At 46.4% G+C, this 19,364-nt stretch overlaps 1 protein-coding gene across 5 annotated transcripts in view; it reads right to left on the bottom strand.

The window, feature by feature from the left end:
• Rnf152 (ring finger protein 152) overlaps nt 1-18,575 on the bottom strand; it is an 86,958-nt gene extending 68,383 nt beyond the window's left edge. Inside the window, exons 1-3 of one of the 5 annotated variants that reach the window (XM_021654004.2) lie at nt 17,949-18,379; nt 16,705-16,827; nt 36-188 (exon numbers count right to left, since the gene is read on the bottom strand). The gene's annotated coding sequence lies outside the window, so the exon portion shown is untranslated. Of the gene's footprint in view, nt 1-35; nt 189-16,704; nt 16,828-16,997; nt 17,668-17,948; nt 18,380-18,440 lie in introns of those variants that run through there. The other 4 variants (XM_021654003.2, XM_060371509.1, XM_060371511.1 and 1 more) reach the window with 4 other exon arrangements.
• Between the last annotated feature and the right edge of the window lie 789 nt (nt 18,576-19,364).

Here is a 19,364-nt window from a genome sequence, read left to right as displayed (position 1 = left end):
GTCAGGGAATGGGAAAATGTATCAACCAGACTCACCATTCAAAGAACCCACATCTGTCACTGCCTGGTCAGCAGCTGGGCACGCACAGCTGGGTGTCCACTAAAGCCTGCGGGATGGTGGTGGCAGCTGAACCTCAACAGGAATTCAGAGGCAGCCTCTGAAGGGAGAACTGAAGGAAGAGTCAGGATCTGCAGAAGATAGAAGAATAAAGGCAAAGGCTTCCTGAGGAGCCACCAGCTCCAGCAGTGTCTGGGGACAGGAAAGTTAGCTAGTCTGTGTGGGGAGGACCGTCCTCCAGATTCCCTCTGCTCCAGGCAGGCTCCATGGGAACTCATCTTATGCACAGTCCAGAAAAATGCTTAAGTAGTTTAAATCCAGGAGAAATCATAATCAGCTCGGTAGCAATAAATATAAACTAAGCTATCCTGTAGGTTTAACATAACACCGTTCATTTCAGTGCATGCAAATAAATATTCTCTCCTTAAAAACAAACAGAAACAGAAACATTTTTTTCTTTATTCCTGTCAGCTTTGGAGCTGTGTCCTTCTAAGGACAGCTTTCCAGGGAGCTCTCCTCACTGTGGCGATGTGGTTCAGCCTGAGGATGTGGCCATTTGGAGATGGGCTCGCACAGGTCCAGCTGACCTCTTTATTCAATGCTGTTTCCAAGGTCAACATTGATCTCTCTGAATCTGGTCCTTAGCTGGAATTTGTCAACATCATCCATTCAGTAACTCTGATTGAAAAACATCCATTCAGCTGTTTTGTACAATTGGGCCATCCTATGAATTTCACCTCTGAGGACCTGGGGCATTCATCCACGCTTTCTACTCTCGCTGCTCTCCCCTGAGCTCAGGCCTTTACTACATCTGTGGACCTCAAGGCACCCTCATCTTTGTCCCTTCACTGGAGTTTCAGAATGCTGTTGGATTCATCACCTGAAAGCTTCACGCTCACTTCCTCCTCCTGATGCAAAACACGTCTTCTTGCCAAATAGCTTTCAAGGCCCTGTTCTCACCAACTGTCTCCCTCCTTTCTCATTGTCTCTACTGCATCCTCCACGCTCCAGCTGTGTGGACCATTTGCTGTCCAGAGGACAGGGTGCACTATCTCCTGCCTCCCTGCTGCTGTCGATTTTGCCACATGACCATAACTCCTGACAGTTACTACCTAATCTTTGAAGGATGTTGGATACTACTTTTTCACAAAGCCTCCCCAAATCCTCTGGCAGGAAGTCATCCCCACCCCACCCCAAACTCTGTCATCACTTCATCCAATCCCACCTGACGTTTGCACCCTGTGTGCGCACCTTCCTACTCCTTCAAGGTAAGTTCCTGTCATGACAGCTTGCTAACATGGGACCTTCGAGACATGAAACGCTATGGAATATGTGACACAAAAAGCAAAACGCCAACCAAGTTGGGCAACTATTTGAACCCACACACATATGAAGCAGCAATACCAAGAACCACACCGAGGCATTAGTAAAAGAGTTGAAGTTACAGATCCCAGGACAGAGTGAGAAGGTTGAGGCGGCATTTTGCAAAGGCAACATGTACCAACAACTCTAGAGCCACAGTATTGGGTTCTTCTATTTTTAATTAGGTAATTTATTTATTCATTTTACATCCAGGTCATAGCCCCCTCTCTACTCTCCTTCAGCCCCAACCTCCCTCTCCCATCTCCCTTCCTCTATTCCTCAGAAAAGGGGAGCACCCCCCTATTGACCCACCTGAGCTCATCAAGTCACATGAGGACTGAGTTTGCCTTCCTCCCCTGTGGCCTGGTAGAGCAGTCCCATCAGGGGGAAGGGATCAAAAAGCAGGCAACAGAGTCCATGCCAGAGACAGCCCCCACTCCCCTTACTAGTGGACCAACATGAAGCCTGAGCGGCCCATCTGCTACATAGACACAGAGTGCCTAGGTCCAGTCCATGCATGGTTCTTGGTTGGTGTTTCAGACTCTACAGGCCCCTCTGGGCCCTTGTTAGTTGCCTCTGTTGGGCTTCTTGTGCAGTTCTTGTCACCTCTAGGTCCTTTTTTCCTTCTCCCCACTTTTCTATTAGACTCCCTATGCTTTGCCTAGTGTTTGGCTGTGAGTCTCAGCATCTATTTCAAACCATTGCTAGGTGGTGCCTCTTAGAGGACAACTCTGCTCGGCTCCTGTCTGCGAGAATATCAGAGTATCGTTAATAGTGATAGGGGCTGGCTCTCCTCCATGGAGTATGTGTTGGGTTGGGCCCAGCATTGGTTGGACATTCCCTCAATCTCTGCTCTATCTGTTCTATCTTTGTCCCTGCGGGTCTTGCAGGCAGAGTAAGTTTTGTATCCATGTTTTTGTGTGTGGGAGTGGGTGGGTTGGTGTTCTCCTCTCTCCACTAGGAATCTTGTCTAGTTAAGGGATGTCCTATTTAGTCTCCATGGCCCGTGCTATTAGAGGTCTCAGCTAGAGTTCCCCTCATATCGTCCCAGAGGCCTATTCAAACTTAGGTCTCCAGCGTGTCACAGAGATGCCCTTTGTGACCATGGGAGAGCCATTTAACTTCTGTGCCTGACTTTCTTCATCCATATATCACAGCTCCCAACACAACCTTCTATGTTTAAAAATACACAAAGCACAGAGTATCAAATGTCACTGGTACCGTCGGTGTTAACTATTTTTCCTTTACTGCAGTGGAAATGTTTTCAATGGATAAACATAAGCATTTGCTAGGTTAATGTCTAGCAGCACTGGTACTAGAAAGAGACTCCACTGTCTTGTTGTCAAATCTGATTGCATTTTGTAGCCTGCCAAAGATTGTGACAGACAGGGAAGGTGAAAATCACTGGAGTGGTCCTCTATGGAATGGAATGGATTCTAAGTGACAGAGCAGTCACATGAGGCTCCAAGTCAAACAGACAGAAAGCTTTCATCAAACCAAAGGCTGCTACACAGACAGCCACTGTCTCCTATAAACAGTCCCATTGTTGTTATCCAGATGGGCACCCAAGGAAACCATTTGACTTACATATTTTGGCCAACAATTCTACATAAACACAAGCACAAATAACTGCGCTGAGTTTACTCTGATAAGCAAGCTTCTGGATCCAGGTCTTTAATCCGCATCGTTTAGCTGGACTTAGCATTGAAGGGTCTGCTTCAAAGATGCTCATATGACAAAGCGATTCATTTATTAATGGTGTGGTTAACAGCTGTAGCTGCAGGGCATCAGCATCTGCCACTCCCCTCCCCCCAGAATGCTAAGATAAATTAAGCACACTGTCACAAGTGTCCCAACATGGTCTCACCCTACAGACCCATGTACACAGGGCAAGATCAAAACAGCTAGTAAAATTGAGGTTTCACTACTTTTCACTCAAAGTCCACACAGCTTAATACTTGCTGTTCCCATGTCCACATGATTACAGTGGTAGAAGTACCAAACTCATTTTATCCTCTTCATTTTAAAAACAATACAAAAATCACAAGAATTATAGCAAGAAGTCTGATATTACATAAAACAAACACATAAAAACTCTGATCATTATCCCATGATGGTTGAAATCCCTATTTTCCCTCATACCTGAAATACTGGCCCAGATGCTCCAGCTGGGTCCCTTTATCCCAAGTGTCAGGGAAGGTCAGACAAGGTAGACTGAAGGCCAATGCAAGTACCCCCAAACTCCAAAGCCTCATGCAAGAATGGTCTATCTCTTCTTCACCTTGCATTCTAAGCAGCTAAATATTAAGGGTTCTGTTCCTCACAGTCAGTTGGGCACCCAAGCTTCTCCTATCTGTCATCCATCATATATTAGGGATCCAGAGACCTCCCTAGACCCTCAACAGCTGACCAAAAGTCAGAAGAAGAATGATTAAAAAAAAAAAGGTACCTCTCGCTGAGCTTTGCTCATATCTGTATTTATCCCAAGGTGACAAGTAGTTGCTATATTCTATGTAGATGCATAAGAGGTCTATTGTAGAGCTTGTCAATTGGGGGGGGTAATTTTATCTCCAAATGTCTAGAGATTTCTCTGATTGTTACACAATGGCACACAGTGGGTAGAATCCAAAGACATTACTAAGCCTCCCACAGCGCAGTTGGGTGTCCCCACAACAAAGGAATATCCAATCCCACTGTTAAAATGCTGAGGTTAACATGGGCATCTCACTAGTGTCTGTTGCAGCCACACACATGCCCATGCCCGGGTCTGTCATCACTCCCCACATCAATAGTTCTCATCTGCTTGTCCCTCAGCTGAACTCCTCATTAAGCCAAGGTCCCAACAGTCACAGAATTCACGGTGGAGCAGGGATGATGACTTTCTGTAGAGTTCCAGGGGGGTGGAAGGTAATTCTGCCTGCTTTTCTGCTCAAATGTGGAGTTTTGCTACTGCATTCAAGAAAGGTGTAGGCCCCTGCATCTGAGCGAGTATCTGACACAGACAGGCACTGACTTTCAGAAAGTGGCTCTTCTAGAAACAGTTCACTCCACTAGGCTTCACAGACACTGCCCAGCACAGTCGATGCTCAGGTGATAGTGAAGCCCACGACTAATCTCTGAAGGAAATTAACATCAATTTTTTCAAAGACGGCTCTCGAGTCAACAGCAGAGTGATGCAGGCAAATAGAAAACCCAAAGCATACACATTTGTTCCCAAAGACAGGCTCATTGGGAGCTCTGATTCGTTTACTAAACTGTGTGGCATATTTTAATGAATTTCCCTTTCCACCCCCTGACCCCAGTTTTAAGTACATTTCCCAGCGGTGTGGCTAAAAAGATAGGCGAGAGCTGTGCAGACAGCTCAGGTGAGAAAGTGCTTTCTTCGCAAGCAACAAGATCAGAGTCGGATCCCCAGAATGGACACTGAATAGCCACGTATGGGGGTGTACACTTGAAAGCCCAGTGCTGGGGACCTAGACATAGGTGGGTCCCTGAGGCTTGCTAACCAGCTGTCCAGTCTACTTTGTGAGTTTCAAAACAAAACAAAACTCACAATAACCTAAAAACAAAGATGGATGCCACCTGAAGAGTAAGACCTGAGATTGCCCTCTGATGCCCACACACGTGCTCACATATACATACATGTACATGCCGCACATACACAAAACAGGATGGATACAATCACACCCCCCAGGGTCATCACCTGCTGTGGCATAAACCTGCCATGTATCCTGGGCCAAGTCACTTGACGTCTCAAGGTCAAGCCTCCCAGACAAACCGGTCTGCAGACACTTTAAAGCCAAAATGCTTGGAGAACAGAACAGATACCAGCTATTACAATTATGCTGCAGCTGTATTTCTCAGTTCTTATGTAATAAATTTTATAACTCTACACGTTTGGGAAGAAAAATATCTACTAGCCTATCATGTCATTTGGTGGACATTATCAGTGAGTAACTTCACTGTGCTTTGAGCAAGATGCTTGTAATATGAAGTGGAAATCAGCACATAAACAGCAAGGGTTTCTGACTTTGCCAATAAAACTAAACTTTAACAATACTGTATTTCTATGAATATCTTTACCCCCATCTTGGCTTCATTCACTCTTCCCCCCTCCAATCATTGTCTCTCTACCTTTCTGTGATAAGATTCAGAAAACAAAATCTACGTGACCATTAAGCACTACAGATTATATCAAACACCAAGAGTTACCTAGCATGAAAAGCCTCATAAAAGGAAGATTTTTTTTTCACAAGTCCAAATCTCAAGGGAAAAATGAGGAAAGTGGCCCGGAAAGGTCATAGGACAACTGCCTCCCAGAGAGAGAGAAAGCGAGGGCTGAGATGACAAGCAGGCAACCCCTTTGCAAGACTGGGGTGGAGAGCAAGCCACATTGTCCTTTAGGAAAGTAGGTAATAGGACTTCATGGAGCCGCTCCACATGGAAATCAAAGAAAAGTCGAGGCAAGCGGTACTGGTTAACTCAGGTTTATACTTCGAAACTGTTCAGCGCTGCCCTTCTAACTTACAAGGGATTCTATCTAAGTATCTAGATGGTATATCTTTTTCAATTTCCACTGCAGACTAGACATGGCCATGAGGAAATGTTGCTTTCTATGGGGTACAATGAAGGGAGAAGCTTTGGAACCCTCCAAGGACAGGATCCACAAGCAGATGAAACAAGACCTGAAACCCAACATAGGTTTTATTTCCTTCTCAGAGAAGGCATTTTCTGTACCAAATTAACAAACATTCTGCAAGGTGATGTGACTGACTTAAGACAAAATTCTTAAATACCTTGGTTATTATTTTGTTATAAAACTTAAGGGTAGATGAGCAGTTAATTTTAATAGACCTGGCTCTACCATTGGAAAGAAAAGGAAACTACCAACTCAACTAGCATTTTGCATTTAGGAAGGCATATTCACTAAATGCATTCTGTTCACCTAAGATTCCCCTTGCCCAGGCAAGCTATTTGCCTTTACTTTGGTGAGATAATAGAGAATGAAGAAATCCAGCTTTTTAATACACAGTCTTACTGGGCCTGATGGTTGCATTGGGGGGGGGGGAAATGGTGTTCATGCCTAACAATTACTTCCCATGCTGCACGCATGAGGGTTACAGGAGAGAAAGCCAACAAACTACAGTGGCTGGCAATCTGCTGCAGACTCTGTTTGCAGCAATCCAGTAGCCTTGGATGAACAGCTATTCTTCTCAAAGAGAAAGTGAACACAGAGGCTAGCACCTAAAGCGTCAGAAATACTAGGAGAACCTGTGGGACTAAAGTTTACTATCAAGAAATACGAGAGCATGAAGCCAAGCCTCACTCCCCTACCCCAGGTCCTATAGTAGACCCATCACAACATCCCTCCGGAATCCTTGGGAAGAAAGTGCTAGGTCTTGGGTACAGAGCATCCCAAACCAGCACACACTTCTATCATGTTTATAACATCGGGCAAGTTCCAGAAACATCTGCACTGCAAACAAAAGACAAGACAATTCAGTTGTCTTTTGGGTTGTGTGATTTCCCTAAGAAGAAAAAACAAAGAACACAGACTCCTACCTAAATGTATCCTGGATGCCACTGCACCAAGACAGCAGACTATGTGTAGATACAAACCCTCCAACTTACCAGAGACTCAGTGATAGCTCAACAGTGATCGGCAGACACAGCCTGACCAGGACCTCAGCTCTAAGAAGCTCTACCTCTTCCTTTGTGGCCCTTCAAGTGTTTTCTAAAGAACTGGCTGATTCCAATAAGTCTTCACTGAGTGCCTACTGTGTCCCTAGCCTTGGATGACAGCCTGGACTAGCTCAGGAGCAGCCACTGTTAAGGGCTATTTCTGGAACAGCTCATTAGCTTTATATTTCTAGTATATATTTTTGTACTTATTATATTGCCTACTTTCTTTGTCCTCATTAGAGAGTGTTTCCTTTAAAATAAAACAAAACAGTACTGGAAAGAAAGAAAAGCCATTTCCAAACTGTAAGAGAGATAACAAAATCAGCCCACCTCGGTTTCTTAGGCTAGCCCTTTCCCCACTTCTTCCTCGTGCCTGAGCTTGTGAAATGCCCACAAGGCCTGATTCCAGATGGCAAATAACAATCACAACACACAACAGGCCTTCTGTATAGAAAGACAAGTTGTCCCAGTTTTCTCATGACTGTTAAGCTTAAAATGGAGTTTTACCACCTAGGTGTTCCTCTGTAATAGACAAACTTGGGCAAACTGTGCAAGAAACCCAACCCCAGGAAAGGGGCAGACTAATGACATTCTGATAAGAACAGAGCTATTGTACAAACAATATCTTCCCGTGGGCCCTGCCTTTGGCTATCACACTACTGAAACAGTGGTCCCAAGGCATTGCAATTTCCCCAAGGTTCTCATATGAGGATAAGGAAAAAGCTGTCGCCTGGGTACAGGTCTTGTTTCCCAGGAAGAGATTTCACACAGTGCTGACAACCTGTCAGACCCCATTGCACGAAAGGCTGTTGCTGAGACAGTGCTAGGTCAGTGATGGGCAGGACCACACCAGAACTGCTCAATTATCCATACCCCTGCCCTCTATCTGGACCCAAATCTCATGTCAGCACCCTGAAGATGGACTTTGGAATCATGGAACCTTTTTATCTGTTCTTTTTCAAAGTAAATAAATCTCTTTTCTCTGCTTTTCACTATTACTTGTTGCTTTAGGTTTGTATGTATGTATGTATGTATGTATATATTTAATATGTGTATGGGTGTCTGTATGTATATGTGCCTCTGTATGTATATGTGTCAGTGTGCCTGGTGTTCATGGAGATCAGAAGGCATTGAATCCTCTTGAACAGTTATAAATGGTTGTGACCGGCCATGTGGGTGATAGGAACAAAACCTGGGTCCTTTGTAAGAACAGCAAATGCTCTTAATGGCTCTGGCCTCTATTACTTATCTCTTTAATTAGTCTCTTTAGGATGGTACAGAGCCTAGCCTGTTAGGGCTGCAGGCCCAAGCACTGACTCTAACAACTCTAAGATCATTCTGGGGTGTCCTGGCACTGCAGGAGAAAGAAGTTGTGGTACTAAGTCAGCTCGGGCAGCTCCTGGCTTCCTCATCCTCATTTCAGACTTGCTGTTCCAGCTGCTTCTGCCTGGCTCCAGCTTCCTCCTGAGAAGTAATTCCTTTGAGACTACAAACCACTTAAGAAAACTGTCATGAAAGATGCTCCAATATTTCAGTGTTAAGGTCTCACTGACAATGAAGCACTAAGGGAATCCTTTTGTAAACACTGTATAATTATTCAGGGGTGGTTATCTCCTAGGCTAGCTTACCTACCGGTTGGAGCAGGCCTGTCCACTGGTAGGTGGCAGGTGATTAATAAAATAGGAGCGAATAACAGCTGTCATTGATTTAGTGCTTACTATATGTATGTCATATTGCATAATCTCTCAACATTCTTCTGTCTCCCTGTCTGTCTGCTTTATTCTCAAAACAACTCACGAGGGTCGATTCTCTCTCATTTTTAAGACAAAAAAAAAACAATGCTCAGTCAGATCTGAGTTATTCAAGGTCAAACTCAATGTCAACACACTTGAAAAATTCCACGTTTCTAACCACTCCACTGGAGTAGGCCTGTGTAAATTACATGTGAAGAAATCAAGAATTGGAGAATAAGCCAGGTGTCATGGCACACATCTGGTTTTTTTAAAATAATTAATTTATTTATATGCTTTACATCTCAATTAATCCCAGCACTCAGGGAGGCAGAGGCAGGCAGATCGCTGTGAATCTGAGATCAGCCTATTCTACAAACAGTGTCCAGGACAGCCAAGGCTACACTGAGAAACTTTTTGTCTCAGGAAAAAAATTAAAGAATAGGGAGAATAGGAGAATAGTATTAGACATGTTTCTTTTATTCTCCTCCACTTTAGCTTTGACTTTACAAAAATATTATGAGTGAAGTACATACATTAAACTGTAACAATCGTTAGAATTGTACCTGGTAAAGAATAAGCACCCAAAATTTGAATAAACATAATTATTTATCCAATATGTGGCTTATTCATTGGTGCTCAATGTCTTAAGTGCTAGTTGCATTCCCTTAGAGGGATCCTTCCTCGGGGGCTCTGAAATGTCAGAGTCATGGGCAGCAGCTGATAGAGGGCATTCAGTCTAGTTAAAGCTAGCTCTACCTTGAGGGTTAAGCCATCTGCTAACAGTAGCAATCCTCATGCAGCAAGGCCAAATCCTCCGAAGCATACAACTTTTTCTAATATGCTCCTAGATAGTTTGTTTGGTTGGTTTCATTGTGTTATTTTGGTTGTTGTTGTGTTGTGCTGGCAATTATTATTTTCAGTTTCTTGTAATGCAAGCTGCTCACTGAGTCACTGATGCTGACCTTGAACTCCTGATCCTTTTACCTCTACCTCCCTTGCTTCAAAGACCAAACCATAAAATAATAAATAAATTTGGCTAGGTGGTATACGCCTGTAATCCCAGCAATTGGAAGGTAGAGAAGAACAAGTGTTCAAGGTCATCTTTAGCTGCATATCACGTTTGGGGTCAGTGTAGACTCTAGGAGACCTTATTTCAATGAAAGAGAGAAAGAGGGAGGGGGCAGGTAAAAATAACTAAGTGCTGCAATTAAAGATAAACGCCACCTTCTCTAGTTCTCCAACCATTTGCAATCTCACACTATTCACCTGAAAGAAACCAATTTGCAACAGACACAACTGCCAAAGAATATCACATCATACACTGGTTTTGAGATAGAGGTTTTGAAGGATAGAGCTCCATTCTCTATCCTTCAAACTGAGGATGTTTCTGTGTGAATGTATTCATGCCCAGCTTCTCCCAGCAGCTCCACATATTTCCCTCCTTGGTAATAACACTCTCCATAATCAATCAATCAATCAATCAATCACATGAACAAGTATTCTAGAATCAAAGGAAGTCAGGTCACATAGAGGTAATTATGAGAGATGAGGCAGTCAGCCTTGTTACTCGAGTGGAGTCATCGTTCGTTTGCACAGCAGTCTGGTGAAACAGGAAGGCCTGGTGTGGCTTGCAATGTGTCACCAAGGAAAAGATTGCTTGATTGGTTAGTTGATTGACTGATTTTGTAAGTAATGAGAACATGGAGGTTGAAAAAACCAATTTTTCTAAGATGACCCACAATGAGAATGTTCACCTTCCAATCATATCAGTATGTTCAGGATAGCCTGGTAATCAACTTTCATTCAATATTTAATCATTGTTAGTGTAATCAGAGGAAGCCTTTAGAAACAAACCTCTTTTTAACCTTCTTTAAGAATGCAGGACAAAAGTGTCTACAGTCCCTCCATTGTGGCAGGTCAATATCAGCTCCCATGTTGTCAAAGATTCACCAAAAATAAGGTATTTATTGAGCACTCCCTGTACATAAACACAGTGGCAAATACCAAGTGGAGTCAGACTCATTCAGGCCACGTGTTGTGGAAGCTTTTGAGGAAAAAGGTTCTGCAGATACCAGTTGCCATGACTCCTTGGAGGGAAGCGGACCTCAGCGACCCTCTCTCACTGTCAGGTAGGAGCCAGAAGGGACATGGTTTAAGGACCATACGCACTAGGTCTCTGAGGAGGTGAGGCTTCACGACACTTGGACATCTCTTCGAAGCGCCTCCCTTTACGTTAATTAATTTTGATATATTTTTATGATTTGGCAACTACACAGAAAGACACTTCAATCTTAAGAGCTCTTTGTAAAATGAACGAATAGATGAATAAATGGACAAATGAATAGGAATGAATCAAGAGGCTGAATGAAATAGGAAATGGCAGAAGCAATTTTTCCAGAGAACTTTGGGATAATGAAGGATCACTAAGGGATAAAGTGACCCAGTTAAATGTTGAACTGAAAGCTGAAGTGAATCTTTAGCAATGGGATGGAAAGAAAAGGGGAAAGTAAGGGCATTGAGGCCACGAAACGCACAAGAACCAAGAAAAAGGCAACAAAAAACCTTTGGGAAGACTAGAGACTAGCCACCCCAGCTAATGTCGAGTTCTAAAATCAAGCATAAATGTGAAGATTAGGTGAAGCAAAAAGGATTGGAAGATAGTACAATTGGTAACATATTTGCCACATAAACATGAGAAAGGCCAGGGATCAGGCATGGTGGCACATGTCTATGATCCCAAGGGCAGGGAGGCAGAGACTTGGGACTTCTGGACACCCATCACAGCCTACTCAGAGAACCCTACACCAATGAGAGATCCCATCTGAACAAACAATATGGGTGGTGCCTGAGATAGAACAACACATAAGCTGTTCTCTGACTTCCAGTACATGTACACACACAAATATGGACACACACATAAGCAAAAATGAAGACTGGAAAGGAACTTTGGGATCAAGCCAGGGAAAACCAAAGGAGAGACAGGAATATAAGCTCCCTCCTACAAGAAAACTGGAGCCACCCAAAAGTATCAAGGGAGTGAGCAGCCATTAAAATGGCCTCTTGTTCTACATGGCAGTAGGGATAGGAAAGTCAAGAGGCCAAGGTCAAGGCTGAGGCCTAAGTGTTCCCTCTTGAGAGATATGGGGACGCCACCAGGAATAGACAGTTACTGTGTCACAACGCAAAACCAAAGTGTTACTCATGAAGTTCTCCATGTCATCAGGGCCTAACAGAGCTGTTACTCAAATGCCGTCAGCCTTGCAGACCCACAGTGAGGAGTCAGCCAATGTGATCACCAACACTTACAGATGGGCTGTGCCACCAGGGGAAGTTCTTTGTGGGTGAGAACGAGGTAAGATGGAAAGACTCACTCTGGGACCCTGCGTCTCTACATTGTAGATGCTACGTTTTAGCTGCTTCCCCCACCACAGCCTCCTGTGACCCACCTCTATATGTGGCCTGGAAGGCTGTGTGAAGTCAGCACAGGTTTCATCATGCCAGGCTGCCTGCACTGGGTTTTATTTGTGTAAGAATCAAGAAGCCAAGTGGTCTGGAAGGTGTCTTTCCAGACTCAGCCCCTCCACTCTCAGTAGCTCACAAGCAGCCCCCATAATTCCAGAAAGAGGTGTGGCTGGTGTCTCAGTGGTCATAAGTATCTACCATGACACCATGGTTCCCAAACATATGAAATGCACATCATATGTATACTGCTTGAGGCCTTTCTTTAAATCTGCAGTAATAACTATAATCAGAGACAGAAAATCCTGAGGTACATGTAAAGCATGGCAGCTGACTGCTGGGTTCCACAGCACAACAAGAAACCCACCGGAGGCATCAGAATGCCAATAACTGCTTCTCCCTCTTTTGTGACTTTGTGACAGGACGTGCTGGGGAGCTCTCATCTCTGCCACAAGTGTCCTTCACCTGAATAACTGACTTCATAAGGACATTGAAAAGGTCACGTAGAACATAGAAATATATTCTAAAGTTCCCCTAATATCCTTCAATATGAGTTTCATGGGGCTTTCTTCTCTTTCTCACCTAGACGTGTTTGCCCTTGGCCTAACCGTGGAGTTGCCTCCTTGACAACTCACTCTCCATCTGCTCCTAGCCTCACATCTCCCAGCTTTTCACTCAAGTGAAGCTGGACCGGAAGGGTGGCCTCCACATCATTAAGCTAAGTCACTGTGACCTCAGAAGCTAACTCGGATCACTGTGTCGCTTCTGTGTGCAGAAGCTATCTTTGAAAATGACTTTGAGGTGACAAAAGCAATACTATTTCATTAAATCCCATGCTTATCCTTAAAGTACACATGAAATCTTAAGAATTCTAATCTATGCACATGGTGAGCAAGGACACATAAGTGGCCAGCTCTTTATAACCAGCCAGGGCTGCCCTCTCTCTTTGTAAGGTTTGATCTACAGCACCCAGCTCTTTTGTATGGAAAGCATGACAAGGCAGGATTTAAAACTTACCATCCTCATAGCCAACATGGTAGTTAATGGAAACATGAATGCCCTAGAACACTCTGGGTGTCCTGTGAATCCACTGACCTGAAAAAGCCTCTTGGCCAAATTGCTTTTTCTAAACATCAAAATAACATCCGTTATGCTAAGCCCACTCCTGCTCGTTCTCATCTGCACTGCTTTCCTGAGGTCTTTGCTGTAGCGGGTCACCTTCTGGGTGACTCAAGGCCCACCTGCCACTCCTTTTCTATCCTGGGCTGTTCTGAACAAAATCAGGAAGTCTTAGACAAGCAGCAGATGGTAAGGGAGAAAGAGTCTGCAAAGGACACTTGTGTGTTACATAATGCCGGGCATGCGACCTGCTAGTCTCTGCCCTGGAGATAACTACTGGCCTGTCATTGCAAAGTAAACTAGCACCCTAAATAGTCATTAAAAATGTCTTCAATTTTTCTTTGATAATTAGCATGTAATCATACGAGTAAATACACTAACACTTCAGTAAATAACAGATTAAAAGAGAACAATATTTCTAATGTGTGTGCGCACATATATGCATATGTGTGCATGATATGAATTCATCTTCCTGTGTGCCCATGTGTGCAAGTATGTACATGTCATCAAACTTATGGAGGTCAGAGGACCTGGGTGTTGGTCATTGCCTTCTACCATGTTTGAGAGTGTTTCTTTGTCGTTCTTTGCTGCATACATCAGAGTAGCTGGCACATAAGCCTCCAGAGAGTTCTTCTGTCTCTCCTCATTTGTTGTTAGAACACTGGGATTACAGTTGTGTGCTCCCACATTCAGCTTTACGTGGGCCCTGGGAATTCAAAGTCAGATCCTGATGTGTGCACAGCAAGCACTTCACCCACTAAGCCATCTCCCCAGTCCGTGGACCAGGATATTTATCACTGATTCACTCAAAAACTGCTCATGGGACAGCAAATACCTTCTACGTCTTGAGCCAGGCCCCAGGACACAAGAAATCTATGCCACCAGTATAGCTCAGCTGTTCCCAGTTCTTTCCCACTCCCATGCAAGAAATACTGACTTGAGGCTTAAAAGGTCATAGAGCTGGTTGGGACCAATGATGTAACATGCTTCTGGGCAGTGTTATGGAAATGACTGAGTGATACCTGAGCCACTTCCTTTTCTTGAGTGCAACCATCCTGTAGAACCAAGCTTAATCCTATATCCTCTGTTATTTAGGGCCCGAGCAACTACAATGATCCTGGTCTTTCTGCTCCGCAAGCCCAGGAAAGAAACTGTCAGACATTGATATGTGGAAGACTCCTTACTACAGCAAAATCCGCAACACATCATTAGTTAAACATGAGTGAAAAGAAACCCTACAAAAGTCCTCCATCTGCTTTCTAAATCAGGTGACACAGAAACATAGACTTTATTTCAAGCTTGATATACAGCAGCGTGCTGAACAGCACCTGAAGAGAAGGCAGGACAGTCAAGAAGGAATGAGAACAGAATGGCTCCCTGCATTGGTGGAGCCTCAGCAGTCAAGGAGAATCCAACTGAAGAGTCCATGGTCAGTAAAGAGAAGGTTGCTTCTGACCCAGCCCACAAGTTTAGGAAGGATAGCGCAGCCTGAAGAAAAAGACAATCTAGCAGAGGCTGCATGAGCCTCCTCAGAGGTCCCAGCCCATTCTAACCTTCTTTCTCACAGTCACTTCCACTTAGGCCTGCATCTCTTTGTCTCCCTATAAGCACTCTGAGTGAGGGTGATTCATGGCTGTGTCTCTACCCATCACTCACCTCTGGGCACCTCTCACAGAACCTGTGTCTATTAAGTGCCCAACATCTGCTGAGTAAACAAGTAAGCCCTGAGAAAAGCTCTGGAACCAGAGGTCAGCAATGCCAACCTAGAGCAAAGCGCACTTCTGCATACCCCCAGAGAGCCAATGAAATGCAACATTTCATTATGAGTTATCACAGCACATGATTTAAAAAAAAAATCACAATAAAACCTAATACTATACTATGGCTATCTTTGTTCTTGGACATGCAATTACATGTGCAGGCAGCTGTTTTCCTATGTGGAAAATTGTGTGTGTGGTTTTTTTTATTATTATTAAAAAGCCACACCCTTGATTCTATTGCAGTATTACATTCTCTGTTATTCCATCACGTGGTTTTTCTTCTTGCTGTAACCCAGGACACACCCTGAATTACTGCTGACAGAAAAATCACTTGTCAAAATACCTTCATCCTACCACCGTTTTAATAATCTTGTCTCTCCAAAGCAGTGGCCTTTGTTTTAGCTAGAACAAAATGACTGCCCCACTTCTAATGATTTTCCAAGCTTTCAGTAGAAGGATTAACATCAGTGTCACCCCTGGTTTTAAAGTCACCTTTCAAAGCAAAACTACCCTAGACCAGAATGACGAATGTCTCCAGTTTTTAAACTTTATTTTGAAAGAGACTTGGGATAAAAATTGTAAAGCGCATCCACTATGGTCCTTGATGCTGTCATAGTGCAAAAGAGTTCCCAGGAGCCTCTGGCCCTCGGCAACCTGACCTCCTATCATTCAAGCCTGGATCTATCCCCATTAGGACACCCTGGGCTCCGGCTTCTAGGACAGCAAGTATGTCCTGGTACATCTGAAGCCTCTAAAGGTGAGGTTTCCATGCACTTTGTCAAGTTAATCTCCAATCTGGTTAGGCTGAACACAACAGAATTATCCTTGGAAAGAAATGAACAGGCCAGAGTTTTTGGAAAAGAACCAAAACCTAAAGATAAAATGCAGAGAGTCTAATGGCTTGTGTCTATATAAATGGAAACTTAACTAAGGCTCTGTCTTCTCTGTGTTCTTTCTGCTCCTTCCCAGCAACCCTCTCTGCCACCTCCCAGCAATTTAGCACCTGCCCACCTTGTTTGTGATATGACATATACTATTACAATGAAAGGATGGAGAGAAACAGTTCTACCTCCTAAGAAGGCCACAGTGTTTAGCCAATGCCATAACTGAGCCCTGGTCAAATTTCTCATTAGCTTTACAATTATCAGTCTTTCCACAACATATTTTCATTAAATGCCATCCCTACTGTAGACAAAAGACTGTCTTAGATCCAAGCCCACAATCAGGTACTGAATGTGTACTGACGGCATCGGAATTCACACCGCCCAATGGAACTAATAGAGCTCCAACGCAAGCTGCTCCCAGTGACCTCTCCAAAAGGAAAGAATGAAGTCATTTGCAATATTGGTGGAACAAGACATTCAAATCAAGTCCCTAGGGTAGGGCAGATTTTGTGTGCTTGCTTGGGCAGCCCCTACTCCCTCACAGAGGGGAATGCTGTGGAAGCAGAAAAACCCAGGCAGCCTGTGTCAGCACTGTGGGCCCAGATGACCCAGAGACACCCAGGCAGTTACCCAGACCATCGGGGTTACCTGGATCTGTCACGCGTCCCTTTCACCCACTTCTGCGTGATGACATCGAGTGGAAAGGATATGCGTTTGGGAGGCGAGAGGCTGACAAGCAGGAAGCGCGACTGAGACCCAGCTTTGTTCAGCCTGCAGTGAAATACATGCAGTAAGGGTTAGGTACACGCAGCGCAGACAGAAATCCAAGCACCCTCCAGGGCCACTGGGACAGGAGTGGGTGTCTGGGAGAGTGAGAATGGGCGGTGGGTGGCTGGTAGGGCGAGGAGTGGTCATTAAGGCTCTCCGGGAGAAATAACTACCTCTTGGCTCCTCTGCAGTCTCCCCGCCCCCAAGTTCTCCCGCGGTAAAGCAGCCACCAGCAACAGTAATCCCTCAGAAAGATAGGAGTCAGGATGGAGAATAGCATCATCTTAGGGCAAAGATACGCTAGCAAAATACACTAGTTAAACCCACACAGCTGGTAATGCGGGGCGCGCAGTCACCAGCCCGGACACACACACTAGGGCTGCATCTAAGAGCATCCTTCGTTGCCCTGGCCACCACCTCATCAAGTCACTGTCACTGTTTTGTCAATAACCCTACTGTTCCAAATCTGCGCAGCGCTCCCCACCACCACACCCCTACGGTAGGCGGGATCCCGGACCAGCGCTGCCCAAGCAGCGCCCCACAAGTCCAGCTGGCTTTGTCCTGCGGCTGTCCTTCCAGGAGCAAGCGCCCCAGGCCCGCGGGTCCTCACAAAAGACCCTCGGAATCTGACCCTCCACTCGGCCCCCTTTTTTTTCAAAAATGGCTCGGGGCAACTTCTAGCGGGAAGTCGGGGAGTGGGAAGTCAGGACAGGACTGGAGGATCGACTCGGGGCTGGAAAAGGCTAGGAAGCCCAGCAGGGACGTGTGCGCACCTCAAGGGCGCGTGCGGCGCGTGCATGAGGCGAGCTCCCGGGACCAGAGCTCTAGGGGGCATCCCAGGACTCAGCGGAGCCAGAGGCGGCTGCCACAGCCCCATCCTTCTCCCAACTCAAGCAATGCGGGAAGGAAACCCAACTCCGGGGACCACCTCCTCGGGGACGCCACTCCGGCTCCGCACTCCTTTGCCCAGATAGACCACCCCTATCATAGTCCAAGATACCCCCAGACGCATCCCAAGCCACAGTTTCCCGCTTTCCCCCAGGCAGAGGCATCCCCGCGCGTCGCCCCTGCCCCCGGGACCCGGGAGCGTTACGGAGCAGGAAAACAAACCGAAACTCACTGACCTGTCTCGGCTGCGAGCTCGGTCCCGCTACGCCGCCGCCGGCCGCGGCAGCTTGGGCAGCATCCCGGGGGTCCGCGCGCCGCCCGCCACGCTCCGCCAGGCGCGCGCTGGGGGCCGGCTGCCGCCTGCTCCTCACGCCGCGGGCTGCGGGGCGGCTTCGGGCAGAGCGGCGGCAGCGCCTCCCGCAGCCCAGCTCCCAGCTCGCGGCTCCTTTGGCTCCGGGCGGCGCCCTCCACCTGCCCCGCCGCGATTGCGCCGCCGCCGCCAGGCGCCGGACCCCGAGCCGGAGCTTTTTGTGTCACCCTCACTGAGACCCAGGCACCGAAGGGGGCGGGAGGCTGAGCTCTGCTCCGCGGACCGCCCCTCCCCGGCGGCTCCACCCCCTCCCGCACCCCACCCGGCAGCTTGGCCGGCACGTCCGTCTGTCTGTCTACCCGTCCCCAGTCTCCAACCTCCCGGTGTGTGTGTGGGGAGGGGGGGAGCAGCGACCTACCCTCAGCCCACTGTAGCCCAGCGAGCACCTGGACGTCTTGCCTTCCGCGTGCGGAAGCGAGACCTGAGCGGGATCAGGTGTGACCTAGAGGCTGAGCACAGCAGGCAAGAGCGGTTGGCAGAGGTGGTGACCCAGCTCAGGCTTAGGGCTCAGAACCCAGGGGAGGAGGGAGGAGCTAGACTGTTGTTACAGTCTTTCCCGCGGGTTCTTTTTGGCTGCCTCCCCCTCCCCCCGAAAGTTCACTAGCCCAACCAGGTCAGGAACCTGTCTGGGGGGAACAGGATAAGCACCCAGAGAGGCCCTCAGGGTCGCCTCACACATGCTTAAATGAAGCAGGTAGAACAGAGGAGCAGGAAGGAGCAGGGGCTAGGGGCTATAAAGAAGCCTCGGAAGACTACTAAGGTCACGTGATTGCCCACCTTAAAACCCAACCTCAGGTTCAGTGGTAAGGTGCTTGCTTGTCTAGGGTACTTAACCCTAGCACCCCCAAGCAAAAGTAAAGCCTAACTGTTACCTTATGGATATGTTTTAATGTCCTATAACTCCAGGACCATCTAAAGATCAGGTCTCCTCCTGCTTTTCAGTTTAACATGCAGCGGAGAAAATGGGGGGGGGGGGGGAGATTGGCGGAAGATGTCCCTGCCAATCTTGGACACCACACCTGACTTCTGGCACCTTTGGGGATCCATTTCATCAAGAAATTAAAAACTGACCAGAGTCGTGTGTCTCCATCTCCACCGTTCAGCTAAAGGATCCCTCTGGTGACACACAGCACCGAGGGCCTCTCCTAGGCTGCCAGCCCTGAGCTGCCTTGATGGGTCCCCAGCTCCTTCCTGCGCAGCAGTGGTTCTCAACTTCCCTAATGCTGAGAGCCTTTAATAGGGTTCCTCATGTTGCGGCAACCCCGACCATAAAGATAATTTT

This window comes from Meriones unguiculatus, chromosome 18 (genome assembly GCF_030254825.1).
Source record: "Meriones unguiculatus strain TT.TT164.6M chromosome 18, Bangor_MerUng_6.1, whole genome shotgun sequence".
NCBI lineage: Eukaryota > Metazoa > Chordata > Mammalia > Rodentia > Muridae > Meriones > Meriones unguiculatus.
The sequence above is the reverse complement of the archived record's forward strand: the minus strand, read 5'-3'. Positions and strand labels throughout refer to the sequence as shown.